The sequence below is a fragment of the Triticum dicoccoides genome, chromosome 4B (assembly GCF_002162155.2).
Source record: "Triticum dicoccoides isolate Atlit2015 ecotype Zavitan chromosome 4B, WEW_v2.0, whole genome shotgun sequence".
NCBI lineage: Eukaryota > Viridiplantae > Streptophyta > Magnoliopsida > Poales > Poaceae > Triticum > Triticum dicoccoides.
Window position 1 is genome coordinate 307,322,717 of NC_041387.1, and position 18,579 is coordinate 307,341,295.

Genomic DNA, 18,579 nt, shown 5'->3' on the forward strand with positions numbered 1-18,579 from the left:
CTAAGAGCGGATCCGAAGAGCTTCCTTCGTGAGGGCAGGGGGCGACAACTAAGGCCGCAAACCCTTCGAAGATCATATCTCCTCGGATATCGGTGACGTAGTTCAGGTTTCCAAACCTGATTTGGTGGCCGGGGGCGTAACTGTCGACTTGTTCAAGGTGGCCGGCCGAGTTGGCACAAAGCACGAAGCCGCCGAACACAAACACTTGTCCGGGGAGGAAGATTTCCCTGGACACAACATCATCATCGATGGAGAGGCGAGCCATCAATCCTTCTATTGACAACACAGCGGAGCTCTCAATGAAAGCACCAATGTCGGTGTCAAAACCAGCAGATCTCGGGTAGGGGGGCCCAAGCTGTATGTCTAAGGATTGATGGTAACAATGATCAAAGGGACACAGTGTTTACCCAGGTTCGGGCCCTCTTAATGGAGGTAAAACCCTACTTCTGCTTGATTATATCCCATGGGTATAGGGGTTACAAGAGTTGATCTACCTCGAGATCATAATGGCTAAACCCTAGCTTGGCTAGCCTATCCATGTTATGATCCTGCCTTCAGTCTAAACCCTCCGGTTTATATAGACACCGGGGAGGGGCTTAGGGTTGTACAATGTCAGTTTAACAGAAAGGAAATAGTATATCCGGACACCTAAACTTGTCGTTCACGCACACGGGAGTCTCTATCGGACACAAGAGATGGTCTTCTTCCTTGTATCTTGACAGCCCATTAGTCCGGCCCATATCAAATAGATCGGACGCCCGAGGATCCCTTAATCCAGGACTCCCTCAGCGGGTCATCAAGGATTCCCTCCACACCCACGACAAGGCCTAGTGGCAGGGTCTCGAACACATGATAGCCCTCTTTGTGTCCGGCGATGTCGCCACCCGAAGTTTGACGTCATGGTGAAGGAGGAGGCCATGGAGGACGTGCAGTAGGAGGAGGAGCCATGCCGTGTAACCGAACACTGGTCGGCCAGAAGTAGTCCTGGACGGAGATGGTCCTGTGCACAGCGATGCCTGGTCACCGTCCCCTCAATGGGAAGAGGTGGTGCAGGTGCCTCTGCAGCTACCTCTACCCACGCCTCCCGCCTAGAAGGGGCCGCCAGCCCACCTGTGGACGCCGCCGCCCTACATCGACGTCATGGGTGACGAGGACGGTAACTAAAGGCGAGGACAACGAGAAAGTAATGTACTGGACTTTATGGGCCGTTTATGTTCATATTAAAGGTTTTTAAATTATTTTGCAATGTATATATTTTTTCGCTTTGGGCGAAATTTGCTAGTCCATTTGGTGCACATTTTGGGATGCGGCGGCCCGGTTGGGCGCACCGACGGTCGAATGACCGCATTCGGACGCGCGTGTCCATTTTGGCGACCCAAACAGACAAAATTCGGATAAAACGGACATCTGTTTGAGGTCGTGCGTTGGCGTTGGCCTTAGAGAAACTCCAACACGCCGACCCATTTCATCAGTGCATATCTGTTTGGGTCTAAACGGAAAGAAAAGTCGGCCCAACAATTAGACCCAAATGGACACGCGTTCGCTTTTCGCCTGCCGGCCGAACCATTTCTGACCCAAATTTGGGCCTCATTTGCATTTGCGCGGACACAAAACGAACGCGTGCGACGTCCGCCTACTCCTTCCCTTGGAGCGCAAGCCGGCGGCATAGCCACCCCCATTTCCCACTCCGTCCCAAAAATTCCCAGTCGCTCGCGATGAAGGACATGGCTATCCTCCTCACCTTCCTCGCCTCCTCCAGCCTCATCTCTGTCGCCTTCGCTAAAGCCAAGCCCCATGCCACCCGCAAGACGGCGGTGCCTCCCAAGAAGAAGTCGTTGACGGTCGAGCAGCGGGCCATGCAGTCAGCCAAGAAGGACCGGAGGCACGCGTGGGACCGCAAGATCGAAGCCGCGTGTGCTGTCGCACATCAAGATGGAACCAATGCCAGAGTATTCGCGACAACAAGGGAGGCCCTGCTCTTCCTAGCGTTAAACCCAGGCCAGCACGGGTCATTAGTGCCGTCATGGCTGCGAACAGCACGGGCTTGTCGGCCTTTCCTTGTGTGGCACTGATAGAGTTGCCGCGCACGTCTGCCATGCTGCCGATTCCCGGCTTCCATCCCTATCAACAAGCCTCTCGTTTCTCCAGGGAATGATCATCGGAGGTGAGCGTGGTGTCACCGTCCACGCCTGTTCCCATGACCATCGACCTCGACGCTACACTTGTGGCTGGTGGATCATCCTCCGAGGGCCATACGAAACACTAGCAGGAGATACCAGCCGACATGCATCCCGACGCTCACAACCTGTTCCACAGAATGCCAGCCGCGGACGATGAGACGATGAACCATTTCATCATCGAGAACATCATCTCCAAAGGTGGTGTGTGTGTCTCTATCTTCACAGGCGGTGTGTGCGCGGCTGCCTTCGATCTCGACGAGACCCAAAGCCAAGACAACTAAGCCCCTTCATGGCAAATACATTTGATCAAGGCCATGGTGGCATGTTCAACCCCTTCATGCAAGACCAAGCTGACATGGGCAACACCTTCCCGCTTGACCATGAATTACTGGAGGACTACGACCTTGAGGAAGAAGATGAAGTGGACATCGATGGAGAGCCTTTGTTTGAATACGAGCTCTCAACCCAAGCCAGCGCAAACAAGAAGCGCAAAAGCAAGCGGACAAAGGCATACAGGCAGCCGGAGGACAAGCTCCTTTGTGAATGTTGGAGGGACATTGGACAAGACCCCAAGGACGGCGCTGAACAAAAGGCATCAACCTTTTGGCTATGAGTTCATCATGAATTTCATGAATGCGATAAGTTCACGCCGTATCAAATGGAGAGCAAGCGCGGGTGGGTGTCCCTCTCGAAATGTTGGAAGGTGATACAACAAGAGTGCAACAAGTTTTGTCCATGAGCGGCATCGGCATGAAAGCTATGGTATACATGCGACCCTCTTTGTTTCCGCGGTGCTTGCATATCCATTTGCCAATATGCTTTCATGTCCATTTGCCCATATGCTTGCATGTTATTTCATTTGTAGGCATTCAAGGCCCAACATGACGACAAGCCCTTCAACCTCACCAATTGTTGGATGGTCATCAATGGGGACAAGAAGTTCTAGGCACAATATTCTGCCATCAAGGCGTGTGGAGGGGAGGAAGCCGTCGAGGACCATGGCGAGGGCGAGAAGCCACGACCGTGAGGGAAGACCAACTCCAAGAAAGAGGACAAGCACGATGCAGCGTCGATTGCCTTGCATGCCACTTTGTAAGGCATGATGGCTAAGAAGGACACAAGGGAGGAGAAGCGCCGGCAAGACAAGGAAGAGCAAATTAAGGCCTTCATGGAGATCCAAAGGAGGATGCTTGAGCTTGATGTGGAGAAGCAAGCGAAGCAGCTCGAGATGGAGGCGGAGAAGCAAATGAAGATGCTCAAGATCGAGGCCACCAATGCCAAGACCAAGGCAAAAGAAGCGGTGCTCACTTGTAGGACGACGGGGTGGAGATCATGAAGATGGACTTGAACAAGGTGTCCCCAAGGAAGAGGTCTTGGTTCAATAAGATGCAGGCCGACATGTTCAAGTTTGATGACGAGTGATCTATGGTGGAGAGTGCCATCCTTTTTTGTATGCGGGCAAGTGTGCCAGCATGACCACAACCGAGATGGCATGGTTGAACTCTCACCCCTTTTTGTGTGCTGACCAATGGCAAGTGCACCACAATGAACTATGTGGTGTTTTTTGGAGGCTGGCATGTATGCCGGCCGCTGGCAAGAACTCTAGGCAATGGTATGGCTGTGGGCGCTTTTAAAATTCACATGTTTTTTTGTGCAGACGTGAATTGGGTCAGTTGGTTGGGCGCACGGCTGACCCAATAGCAGAAGGGGGCGGACGACGACCAGGTAACTGACCCAAACGGACAAAAAACCGGACAAAGCGTGCGCCCATTTGGGTCGGTGCATTGGAGTTGCACTTACCACCCCCATACTCCTACGATGCCTCCTGCAACTTAATTCGTACTTTCTCGAGCTTTAGTTCCATGGTGTCCTATAGTATGTGGATGTGTGGTGGCCTTGAGACGCATCTGCCATAGAAGAACTCTGGTCGCTCGTCGTCGTTCCGTGAAATTTGAGAACAAGCTCATCATGCAATGTCCCGTACATGGACGAGCTCTAGCAACAGAGTGCTCATGGCGCGGCTCGATCTGGCGTTGACCGTCTGAGCTCACCAATGTTGTTTCGCCTATGATGGATTCATCATCACCCACTGCTCAGCCACTGCCACACCACGCGAGTACTGCCGACTCGATTCCTATCTCTTGCCTTTTTCCTCTCTTTTCACATTTTTCGCTCGAGGAAGAGACCTCTTCTGTAGGAGTCACCTTTCCTCTGCAAGCCATAGCTTTATCGACACCATGGCATCTGAGCCTAGTTGGCCTATGAGGCAGCTAGTCTGGGGCTATGCATTGGTCATGCCCTTATATTTGTTTATAGAGGGAGCATTTGTTTTCCTTCTTTTATCTCATATCCGCTCATTCGTCCCTAGTGTCGTATGCGCTCGCTAATTTACGCATTGTTGTTCCCATGAAAAATTGCTACTCTCATTTTTGCAAGCTTCTCTATTCTCTATCATCAAATATACATCCTTTCATCCTTGGACAGTTTCATCGTTGTAATGTAAAATATTCATTTCTAAAAAGATTTTGATGCCTTTATTATGAGCTTTAAGGTTTAGACGTATACCATCTGAATATCTTTTCTTGAAACTGCACTTTGTTTTATATCATTTTTAGTGTTAACTTGTTTTTTGTTGTTCCACCAGCTTATAGACTACGAAATAGACATGTTTTCTCATGAAACTTACATTGTGTATTCAGATTTCCTTGTTTGAACTTCTGCCTATTTTCATGGATCATTTGCTAATCATTTATTACTGCCCCATAGCGAACATGTCCTTGAAAGTGCTAGTTATTGACAAGAGGGGGAGGGGGGTGAATAGCGATTTTTATGGAAGACTTCAAAACAGACAATGTCTTCAGAGACGAGAAACTAAAACACAACTAAACATGATACAACGGAAGATATTCTACACTAAGCATACTTGTATGTCTAGAACAATTGAAGTGAGATGCGAAGACAAATAGCAGCTAGGTAGAACAAAGCTGTTTGAGAAGATAGTGTGAAGACAAAGATGCAGTTATAAAGAATGTCTTCACACGATGTCTTCGTATAGAACGAACATGCAAAGGCTTCACAAAACTAAACAATAAGTAAAGGAGTGAAGTGATAGAACTAGTTGCTCGGAGAAGACACTTGATTCATTTGACCAGTTCCAACTGTTGTGATAGTTGTATGTCTGGTCGCAGAGGCTGGGAATGAACTCTGAAGACCTAGTCTTCACCTTATTCCCCTTGAACTCAGATTCGTAGATCTTGCGCAATCACTTAGGTAAATCTTCAAGGTAGAATTCCAAACCTTCACAGATTTCATTCACCGGCAATCCACAATTACTCTTGGATGCTTAGAATGTGATGCCTAACTCGCTGGAAGATCACAATCTTCAAGTGTAACAAGTCTTCGGTTCACACGGAACAGAAATGCTTCAATCATGCTCAAACACTTTTGGAGTCTAGGTGTTTAGGGTTTGTCCTCGCTAGGATTCTCTCTTAAAGGCTTCGGAGGTGGGTTTCTCTCAAACGACAAAAGCCTTGCACTAACTCGGAGTAGCCACCAACTTATGGTGGAGGGGGTGGGCTATTTATAGCCAGGAGGCAACCTGACATGACATGTCCAAAATGACCCTGGGTCAGTATTGTGCGTATGACGATCTATGGGATCGTGGAGAACCCTTTGCAGTTCGACTAGAGGGATCGACAAGCACAAAGAGCAGAATCAGCAGAAAGCGCACGAGGTTACCCAGGTTCGGGCTGCTGTGAAGCGTAAGACCCTACTCATGCTTTGTGTATTGGATGTGTATGTGTACAGTTACAAGGAGTGCACGTCCGACAAAGTGCTTGGGAGGTGCAGCTACGCATGCAAATGGATAGGGTTTCGACCTTTTTAAAGGTAGTCATGGGCCTCCTTTTATAGATTAAGAGATCACCACAATGGCAAAATGATAAATCTATACTGTAAATAGTGGCTACGGTGCCAAATACCTAACTCTTACGGGTTAGGACAAATGCATTTAATGCACCGTGAGGTGTCTTGTCGATGGAGCTCCCCGGCAAGGCTGGTCTCTCCTTTTGTGTCGTTCGCCCACTGATACGTCTCCAACGTATCTATAATTTTTGATTGTTCCATGCTATTATATTACCCCTTTTGGATGTTTATGGGCTTTATTTTACACATTTATATCATTTTTGGGAATAACCTACTAACCGGAGGCCCAACCCATATTGCTGTTTTTTTTGCCTATTTCAGTATTTCGAAGAAAAGGAATATCAAACGGAGTCCAAACGGAATGAAACCTTCGGGAGCGTGATTTTTGGAACGAACGTGATCCAGAGGACTTGGAGTGCAAGCCAAGAAGCAGCCAAGGCGGCCACGAGGGTGGAGGGCGCGCCCACCCCTACAGGGCGAACCCCCTATCTTGTGGGCCCCTCGGGTGGCCACCGACCTACTTCTTCCTCCTATATATACCCACGTACCCCGAAAACATCTAGGGAGCCAACGAAAAACAATTTCCACCACAGTAACCTTATGTATCCACGAGATCCCATCTAGGAGCCTTCGTCGGCGCTCCGCCAGAGGGGGAATCGACCATGGAGGGCTTCTACATCAACACCATAGCCCCTCCGATGAGTTGTGAGTAGTTTACCACAGACCTTCGGGTCCATAGTTATTAGCTAGATGGCTACTTCTGTCTTTTTGGATCTCAATACCATGTTCTCCCCTCTCTTGTGGAGATCTATTTGATGTAACTCTTTTTGCGGTGTGTTTGTCAAGATCCGATGAATTGTGGGTTTATGATCAAGTTTATCTATGAGAAATATTTGAATCTCCGCTGAATTCTTTTATGTATGATTGAGTTATCTTTGCAAGTCTCTTCAAATTATCAGTTTGGTTTGGCCTACTAGATTGATCTTCCTTGCAATGGGAGAAGTGCTTAGCTTTGGGTTCAATCTTGCGGTGTCCTTACCCAGTGACAATAGGGGTTGCAAGGCACATATTGTATTGTTGCCATCGAGGATAAAAAGGTGGGGTTTATATCATATTGGTTCTCAAAAACTGAGGAAAATACCTTGGTTCCCAAAAACTGAGGAAAATACTTACGCTACTATTGCTGCATCACCCTTTCCTCTTCAAGGAAAACCAACACAAGCTCAAGACGTAGCAAGAAGGATTTCTGGCACCGTTTCCGGGGAGGTCTTCGCTCAAGTCAAGACATACCAAGTACCGATCACAAACTCATCTCCCTCAAATTTACATTCTTTGACATTTGCCTCTCGTTTTCCTCTCCCCCACTTCACCCTTGCCCTTTTATTCGCCCTCTCTTTCCGAATCTTCTCCTCTCTCTTTCGCTTGCCTCTTTTTGTTTGCTCGTGTGTTAGATCATTTACCTTGTCTTAATGGCTAGCTCAGTGTTTACCCCTTCGTCTCCTGACTTTGAAGTTCTTCACTTCAAACAAAGACCAGGAGAAAATTTAAGAGATGCTTGGTTTAGGATGTTAGAATCTTATCGTAGTTGCGCTATAGAAGGAGATTTCAAGATTTTGCTTCGCAATTTTAATGTTGGGTTAACTTTACCCCATAGACAACTCCTTGATTTTGCCGCAAAAGGGAGTTTTATTGAAATTGATCCTGGTTTCGCTTATGAAGTTATAGAGGGGATAGTAGGAGTACCTCCCCTACAAAAAGGGTCACCCGTTTCTTATGAAGGAACCCAACTTCTAGAGAAATTATGTGAATTGCAAAAATTTGTTGAACCACTTAAGAATATTGGTGGGAATATCAACCGCTTGAGTAATTTGATTACACTTTGTAATAAGCAGTTAGATGCCTTAGATCAAAAGATCTCCGATCATGAAGGGAAACAAAAGGAGCCTCCCGGACTTGAGCATAACTCCATAAAAAAATTGAGTGCCAAAGATGGCACTACTTAGATCTATCTTCGCTTTTATGCCTAGCTAGGGGCGTTAAACGATAGCGCTAGTTGGGAGGCAACCCAATTTTATTTGTTTTTTTGTTTTTTTATGTTTAGTAATAAATTTTGCATCTACCTTCTGTTTAGATGTGTTTTTATGTTTTAATTAGTGTTTGTGCCAAGAAGAACCTATAGGATAACCTATGATGATAGTTGATTTGATTCTGCTGAAAAACAGAAACTTTGCGCTCACGAAATTAGTTTTGTTAAATCACAGAAATGTGATTTTGCATTGATTCTTTTTTCTGATGATCAATAGACAAAATGGCCAGGACTTCCTATTTTGTTAGGATTTTTAGAGTTCTAGAAGTTTGCGTTAGTTACAGATTGCTACAGACTATTCTGTTTTTGACAGATTCTGCCTTTCGTGTGTTGTTTGCTTATTTTGATGCATCTATGGCTAGTATTAAGTGGTATGAACCATAGAGAACTTGGAACACAGTAGGTTTAAAACTAATATAAATAAATAATGAGTTCATTAAAATACCTTATGTGATGGTTTTGTTTTCTTTCACTAACGGAGCTTATGAGATTTCCTGTTGAGTTTTCTGTTGTGAAGTTTTCAAGTTTTGGGTAAAGATTTGATGGACTATGGAATATGGAGTGGCAAAAGCCTAAGATTGGGGATGCCCATGGCACCCCAATATATTCAAGAATAGCCAAAAGCCTAAGCTTGGGGATGCCCCCAGAAGGCATCCCCTCTTTCGTCTTCGTTTATTGGTAACTTTACTTGGAGCTATATTTTTATTCGCCACATTATATGTGTTTTGCTTGGAGCGTCTTGTATGATATTAGTCTTTGCCTTTTAGTTTACCACAGTCATCCTTGCTGTACACACCTTTTGGGAGAAGCCCACTTTATTAGAATTTGCCAGAATACTCTATGTGCTTCACTTATACCTTTTGAGCTAGATAGTATTTGCCCTAGTGCTTCACTTATATCTTTTAGAGCACGGCGGTGACTTAATTTTGAAGAAATTGTTGATCTCTCATACTTCACTTATATTATTTTGAGAGTCTTTTAGAACAGCATGGTATTTGCTATGGTTATAAATTTGGTCCTAGAATGATGAGCATCCAAGTTGGGTATAATAAAAACTATCAGAGAAAGTGCATAAAACACTAGGATCAATTTGATGCTTGATACTTGTTTTGAGATATAGAGGTGGTAATGTTAGAGTCATGCTAATGGGTAATTATGAAATTGAGAAATACTTGTGTTGAAGTTGGCAAGTCCCGTAGCATGCACGTATGGTAAAAGTTGTGTGACAAATTTGTTGCATGAGGTGCTCTTTTGATTGCCTTCCTTATGAGTGGAGGTTGGGGTCGCGCGATGGTTAACTCCTACCAACCCTTCCTCAAAAGTATATGAGTTCTTTATGACTAATGTGAGTCCATGGATATACGCACACTCACCCTTCCACTTTGCTAGCCTCTATTATACCGCGCAACTTTCACCGGTATCATGCACCCATTATTTACCTTCCTCAAAACAGCCACCACACCTACCCATTATGGCATTTCCATAGCCATTTTGAGATATATTGCCATGCAACTTTCCACCATTCCGTTATTATGACACGCTCCATTATTGCCATATTGCTCTTTGCATGATCATGTAGTTGACATCGTATTTGTGGCAAAGCCACCTTCATAATTTTCATACATGTCGCTCTTGATTCATTGCATATCCCGGTACACCGCCGGAGGCATTCATATAGAGTCATATCTTGTTCTAGTTTTGAGTTGTAATTCTTGAGTTGTAAATCAATAAAAGTGTGATGATCTTCATTATTAGAGCATTGTCCCAGTGAGGAAAGGATGATGAAGACTATGATTCCCCCACAAGTCGGGATGAGACTTTAGACTTTACAAAAAAAGAAAAAAAAGAAAAAAAAGAGAAAGGCCAAAACGAAAAAAAGAAAGGCCAAAGAAAAAAAAGAAAAAAAGAAAAAAAGAAACAAAAGGAAAGGAAGGAAAAAAAATAAAATGAGAGAAAAAGAGAGAAGGGACAATGCTACTATCCTTTTTACCACACTTGTGCTTCAAAGTAGCACCATGATCTTGATGATAGAGAGTCTCCTATGTTGTCACTTTCATATACTAAGTGGGAATTTTTCATTATAGAACTTGGCTTGTATATTCCAATGATGGGCTTCCTCAAAATGCCCTAGGTCTTCGTGAGCAAGCAAGTTGGATGCACACCCACTTAGTTCCTTTTGTTGAGCTTTCATATATTTATAGCTCTAGTGCATCCGTTGCATGGCAATCCCTACTCACTCACATTGATATCTATTGATGGGCATCTCCATAGCCCGTTGATACGCCTAGTTGATGTGAGACTATCTTCTCCCTTTTTTTTGTCCTCACAACCACCACCATATACCACCATAGTGCTATGTCCATGGCTTGCGCTCATGTATTGCGTAAGAGTAGAAAAAGCTGAAGCACGTTAAAAAGTATGCACCAATTGCTTGGCTGAAACCGGGGTTGTGCATGATGGGAGTATTTTGTGTAATGAAAATGAAGCATGGCCTAACTATATGATTTTGTAGGGATAAGCTTTCTTTGGCTATGCTATTTTGATAGGACATGATTATTTGTTAGTATGCTTCGAAGCATTATTATTTTTTATGTTTTATAAGCTTTTATCTTGAATCATTTGGATCTGAACAATCATGCCACAATAAAGAAAATTACATTGAGAAATATGCTAGGTAGCATTCCACATCAAAAATTCTATTTTTATCATTTACCTACTCGAGGACGAGCAGGAATTAAGCTTGGGGATGCTTGATACGTCTCCAACATATCTATAATTTTTGTTTGTTCCATGCTATTATATTACCCCTTTTGGATGTTTATGGGCTTTATTTTACACATTTATATCATTTTTGGGACTAACCTACTAATCGGAGGCCTAGCCCGTAGTGCTGTTTTTTTTTGCCTATTTCAGTATTTCGAAGAAAAGTAATATCAAATGGAGTCCAAATGGAAAGAAACCTTCGTGAGCGTGATTTTTGGAATGAACGTGATCCAGAGGACTTGGAGTGCAAGACAAGAAGCAGCTGAGGCGGCCACGAGGGTGGAGGGTGCGCCCACCCCTACAGGGCGCGCCCCCTATCTCGTGGGCCCCTCGGGCAGCCACCGACCTACTTCCTCCTATATATACCCACGTACCCCGAAAACATTCAGGGTTCCAGCAAAAACAATTTACACCGCCGTAACCTTCTGTATCCGCGAGATCCCATCTAAGAGCCTTCGCCGGCGCTCCGCCGGAGGGGGAATCGACCATGGAGGGCTTCTACATAAACACCATAGCCCCTCCGATGAGTTGTGAGTAGTTTACCACAGACCTTCGGGTCCATAGTTATTAGCTAGATGGCTTCTTCTCTGTTTTTGGATCTCAATACCATGTTCTCCCCCTCTCTTGTGGAGATCTGTTTGATGTAACTCTTTTTGCGGTGTGTTTGTTGAGATCCGATGAATTGTGGGTTTATGATCAAGTTTATCTATGAGAAATATTTGAATCTCCTCTGAATTCTTTTATGTATGATTGAGTTATCTTTGCAAGTCTCTTCAAATTATCAGTTTGGTTTGGCCTACTAGATTGATCTTCCTTGCAATGGGAGAAGTGCTTAGCTTTGGGTTCAATCTTGCGGTGTCCTTACCCAGTGACAATAGGGGTTGCAAGGCACGTATTGTATTGTTGCCATCGAGGATAAAAAGGTGGGGTTTATATCATATTGCATGAGTTTATCCCTCTACATCATGTCATCTTTCTCAATGCGTTACTCTGTTCTTATGAACTTAATACTCTAGATGCATGCTGGATAGCGGTTGATGTGTGGAGTAATAGTTGTAGATGCAGGCAGGAGTCGGTCTACTTGTCACGGACGTGATGCCTATATACATGATCATGCCTAGATAATCTCATAATTATTCGCTTTTCTATCAATTGCTCGACAGTAATTTGTTCACCCACCGTAATACTTGTGCTATCTTGAGAGAAGCCACTAGTGAAACCTATGGCCACCGGGTCTATCTTTTATCATATAAGCTTTCATCTACTTTTATTTGCATCTTTACTTTTCCAATCTATATTATAAAATACCAAAAATATATTAATGTTATCATACTATCTCTATTAAATCTCACTTTCGCAAGTGGCCGTGAAGGGATTGACAACCCCTTTATTGCGTTGGTTGCGAGTTCTTTGTTTGTTTGTGTAGGTGCGTGGGACTTTTGAGGAGCCTCCTACTGGATTGATACCTTGGTTCTCAAAAACTGAGGGAAATACTTACGCTACTATTGCTGCATCACCCTTTCCTCTTCAAGGAAAACCAATGCAAGCTCAAGACATAGCACCCACCTACCTTCTATTCTTTTGACACTTCATTTGGACGAGTGTCATTAAAGTTGTATCTTCGGCGGTGAGCTGCCGCGTGCCCAGAAAAGCCTCATCTAACTACGTTCCCATTCGACACCTAACTGACAAGTGACAACCTGATCGATGAGGTGGAGCGGTGGCAAGGTAGTGGGATTCTTGCCGGGCCGGGAGCTTGCCGGGTTATACATCTCCAACATATCTATAATTTTTTATTGTTCCATGCTATTATATTATCAATCTTGGATGTTTTACATGAATTATTATGCTATTTTTATATCATTTTTTGGGACTAACTTATTAACCTATGCCCAGTGCCAGTTGCTGTTTTTTCCTTGTTTTTGTCTTTACAGAAAATCAATACCGAACGGAGTTCAAATGGAACAAAATTTTTTGACAAATTTTCTTGGACCACAAGACACCCTAGAAGCTTCCAGAGGAGGTAAGAAGAACCACAAGATGGCCACAAGCTCAGGGGGCGCCCCCCAAGCTTGTGGGCCCCCCGTGGCACTTCCAACCCAAAATTTTCTTCTACAAATACCCAAATATTCCCCGAAGACCAGAGGGCACACCAAAAATACTTTTTCACTGCCGCAAGTTTCTGAATTCCCGAGATCCCATGTAGGGACCTTTTCCGGTACTCTGCCAGAGGGGGATTCAATCACGGAGAGCTTCTACATCAACTTTGCTGCCCTACCGATGATGTGTGAGTAGTTTACCACAAACCTACGGGTCCATGGCTAGTAGCCAGATGGCTTCTTCTCTCTCTTTGATCTTCAATACAATGTTCTCCTCGATGTTCTTGGAGATATATTCAATGCAATCTTTTTTTTTGCAGTGCATTTGTTGAGATCCGATGAATTGTGGGTTTATGATGAGATTATCCATGAATATTATTTGAGTCTTCTCTGAAATCTTTTATGCATGATTTATATATCTTAGTGTTTCTCTCCGGTCTATTGATTTGGTTTGGCGAACTAGATTGATTTTTCTTGCAACGGGGGAGGTGCTTTGTAATGGGTTCAATCTTACGGTGCTCAATCCCAGTGACAAAAGGAAATGACACATAGTTGTATTGTTGCCATTAAAGATAAAAAGATGGGGTTTACTCATACTGATTGGATCTATCCCTCTACATCATGTCATATTACTTAAGGCGTTACTCCGTTCTTGTTAACTTAATACACTAGATGCATGCTAGACAGTGGTTGATGTGTGGTGTAATAGTAGTAGACGCAGCCAGGACGTAATTCTTCTGTCCAGCAATGAGGATAATCCTCAAGTTACGGACCCAGTACATGTAGTTGCTGCCAGCACCTTTCAACTTAGCTTTCTCTAGGAACACATTAAAATCCAAAGGAACGGTAACACGGACCATTGATCTACAATAACATAGACATGCAAAATAACTATCAGGACTAAGTTCATGATAAATTAAAGTTCCACTAATCATATTACTTAAGAACTCCCACTTAGATAGGCATCCCTCTAGTCATCTAAATGATCACATGATCCAAATCAACTAAACCATGTCTGATCATCACGTGAGATGGGGTAGTTTTCAATGGTGAACATCACTATGTTGATCATATCTACTATATGACTCATGTTCGACCTTTCAGTCTCAGTGTTCCGAGGCCATATCTGCCTATGCTAGGCTCGTCAAGTTTAACCCGAGTATTTTGCGTGTGCAAAACTAGCTTGCACCTGTTGTATGTGAACGTAGAGCTTATCACACCCGATCATCACATGGTGTATGGGCACGATGAACTGTAGCCACGGTGCATACTCAGGGAGAACACTTATACCTTGAAATTTAGTAAGGGACCATCTAATAATGCTACCGCCATACTAAGCAAAATAAGATGCATAAAAGATAAACACCACATGCAATCAAAATATGTGACATGATATGGCCATCATCGTCTTGTGCTCATGATCTCCATCACCGAAGCATCGTCATGATCTCCATTGTCACCGGCGCGACACCTTGATCTCCATCATAGCATCATTGTCGTCTCGCCAACTATTGTTACTACGACTATCGCTACCGCTTAGTGATAAAGTAAAACCATTACATGGCAATTTCATTGCACACAATAAAGCGACAACCATATGGCTCCTGCCAGTTGCCGATAACTTTGTTACAAAACATGATCATCTCATACAACAATTTATATCACATCATGCCTTGACCATATCACATCACAGCAAGCCCTGCAAAAACAAGTTAGACATCCTCTACTATGTTGTTGCAAGTTTTATGTGGCTGCTACGGGCTTCTAGCAAGAACCGTTCTTACCCACGCATCAAAACCACAACGATTTTTTGTCAAGTGTGCTGTTTTAACCTTCAACAAGGACCGGGCGTAGCCACACTCAATTCAACTAAAGTTGGAGAAATAGACACCCGCTAGCCACCTATGTGCATAAGCACGTCAGTAGAACTAGTCTCATGAACGCGGTCATGTAATGTCAGTCTGGGCCGCTTCATCCAACAATACCGCTGAATCAAAGTATGACATGCTGGTAAGCAGTATGACTATTATCGCCCACAACTCTTTGTGTTCTACTCGTGCATATAACATCTATGCATAGACCTGGCTCTGATACCACTGTTGGGGAACGCAGTAATTTCAAAAAATTTCCTACGATCATGCAATATCTATCTAGGTGATGTATAGCAACGAGGGGGAGAGTGTGTCCATGTACCCTCGTAGACCGAAAGTGGAAGCGTTAAGTAACGTGGTTGATGTAGTCGAACGTCTTCGCGATCCAACCGATCAAGTACCAAACGCACGACACCTCCATGATCTGCACACGTTTAGCTCGATGACGTCCCTCGAACTCTAGATCTAGCTGAGGCCGAGGGAGAGTTCCGTTAGTATGACGGCGTGGTGACGGTGATGATGAATTTACCGGCGCAGGGCTTTGCCTAAGCACTACGACGATATGACCGAGGTGTATAACTGTGGAGGGGGCACCGCACATGGCTAAAAGATCACCTTGTGTGTCTATGGGGTGCTCCTTCCCCCATATATAAAGGAGGAGAGGGGAGGCCAGCCGGCCCTCCTTGGCGCGCCCCCAAGAGGGGAATCCTACTAGGACTCCAAGTCCTAGTAGGTTTACACCAAAAGGGAGAGAGGGGGAAGGAAGGAGAGGGAGAGGGATAAGGAAAGGGGGTGCCCGCCTTCCTAGTCCAATTAGGACTCAAGGGGAAGGGGCGCGCGGCCTGCCCTGTCTGCTCCTCTCTCTCCACTAAGGCCCATCGAGGCCCATTAGTTCCCCCGGGGTTTCCGATAACCCTCTGGCACTCCGGTTTTATCCGAAACTTCTCCGGAACACTTCCGGTGTCCGAACATAGCCGTCCAATATATCAATCTTTATGCCTCGACCATTTAGGGACTCGTCGTCATGTCCGTGATCTCATCTGGGACTTCGAACAGCCTTCGGTACATCAAATCACATAAACTCTTAATACCAATCGTCATCAAACGTTAAGCGTGCGGACCCTACGGGTTCGAGAACTATGTAGACATGACCAAGACACGTCTCTGGCCAATAACCAATAGCGGAACCTGGATGCTCATATTGGTTCCTACATATTCTACGAAGATCTTCATCGTTCAAACCGCATAACAACATATGTTGTTCCTTTTGTCATCGGTATGTTACTTGCCCGAGATTCGATCGTTGGTATCATCATACCTAGTTCAATCTCATTACCGGCAAGTCTCTTTACTCATTCCGTAATACTTCATCCCGCAACTAACTCATTAGTCACAATGCTTGCAAGGCTTATAGTGATGAGTATTACCGAGAGGGCCCAGAGATACCTCTCCAAAACACGAAGTGACAAATCCTAATCTCGATCTGTGCCAACCCAACAAACACCTTCGGGGACACCTATAGAGCACCTTTATAATCTCCCAATTACATTGTGAGGTTTGGTAGCACACAAAGTGTTCCTCCAGTATTCGGGAGTTGCATAATCTCATAGCCCGAGGAACTTGTATAAGTCATGAAGAAAGCAGTAGCAATGAAACTGTCACGATCATAATGCTAAGCTAACGGATGGGTCATGTCCATCACATCATTCTCCTAATGATGTGATCCCGTTCATCAAATGACAACACATGTCTATGGTTAGGAAACATAACAATCTTTTATTAATGAGCTAGTCAAGTAGAGGCATACTAGGGACAATATGTTTTTGTCTATGTATTCACACATGTACTAAGTTTCCGGGTAATACAATTCTAGCATGAATAATAAACATTTATCATGAAATAAGGAAATAAATAATAACTTTAAAATTGCCTCTAGGGCATATTTCCTTCAGTCTCCCACTTGCACTAGAGTCAATAATCTAGATTACATAGTAATGATTCTAACACCCATGGAGCTTTGGTGCAGATCATGTTTTGCTCGTGGAAGAGGATTAGTCAACGGGTCTGCAACATTCAGATCCGCGTGTATCTTGCAAATCTCTATGTCCCCCTCTAACACTTGATGACAAATGGAATTGAAGTGTCTCTTGATGTGCTTGGTTCTCTTGTGAAATCTGGATTCCTTTGCTAAGGCAATTGCACCAGTATTGTGACAAAATATTTTCATTGGACCTGATGCACTAGGTATGACACCTAGATCGGATATGAACTCCTTCATACAAACTCTTCATTTGCTGCTTCCAAAGTAGCAATGTACTCTGCTTCACACGTAGATCCCGGCATGACGCTTCGCTTGGAACTGCACCAACTGACAGCTCCTCCATTCAATAAAAATACGTATCCGGTTTGCGACTTAGAGTCATTCCGGATCAGTGTAAAAGCTTGCATCAACGTAACCGTTTACGACGAGCTCTTTTTCACCTCCATAAACGAGAAACATATCCTTAGTCCTTTTCAGGTATTTCAGGATGTTCTTGACCGCTGTCCAGTGTTCCACTCCTGGATTACTCTGGTACCTCCCAACTATGCTTATAGCAAGGCACACATCAGGTCTGGTACACAACATTGCATACATGATAGAACCTATGGCTGAAGCATAGGGAATGCCTTTCATTTTCTCTTTATCTTCTGCAGTGGTCGGGCATTGATTCTAACTCAACTTCACACCTCGTAACACAGGCAAGAACCCTTTCTTTGACCGATCCATTTTGCACTTCTTCAAAACTTTATCAAGGTATGTGCTTTTTGAAAATCCAATTAAGCATCTTGATCTATCTCTATAGATCTTGATGCCTAATATGTAAGCAGCTTCTCCGAACTCTTTCATAAAACTCTTATTCAGGTATCCCTTTATGCTATCCAGAAATTCTATATCATTTCCAATCAACAATATGTCATCCACATATAATATCAAAAATGCTACAGTGCTCCCACTCACTTTCTTGTAAAACATGCTTCTCCAAAAGTCTGTACAAAACCACATGCTTTGATCACACTATCAAAGCGTTTATTCCAACTCCAACAGGCTTGCACCAGTCCATAAATTGATCGCTGGAGCTTGCACACTTTGTCAGCACCCTTTGGATCGACAAAACCTTCTGGTTGCATCATATACAACTCTTCTTCTAGAAATCCATTCAGGAATGCAGTTTTGACATCCATTTGCCAAATTTCATAATCATAAAATGCGGCAATTGCTAACATGATTCAGACAGACTTAAGCATCGCTACGGGTGAGAAAGTCTCATTGTAGTAAACTCCTTGAACTTGTCGAAAACCTTTTGCAACAAGTCAAGCTTTGTAAACAGTAACATTACCATCTGCGTCAGTCTTCTTCTTGAAGATCCATTTATTTTCTATGGCTTGCCGATCATCGGGCAAGTCCACCAAAGTCCACATTTTGTTCTCATACATGGATCCCATCTCACATTTCATGGCCTCAAGCCATTTTGCGGAATCTGGGCTCATCGTTTCCACATAGTTCGTAGGTTCATCATGGTCTAGTAACATGACTTGCAGAACAGGATTACCGTACCACTCTAGTGCGGACCTTACTCTGGATGACCTATGAGGTTTGGTAGTAACTTGATCTGAAG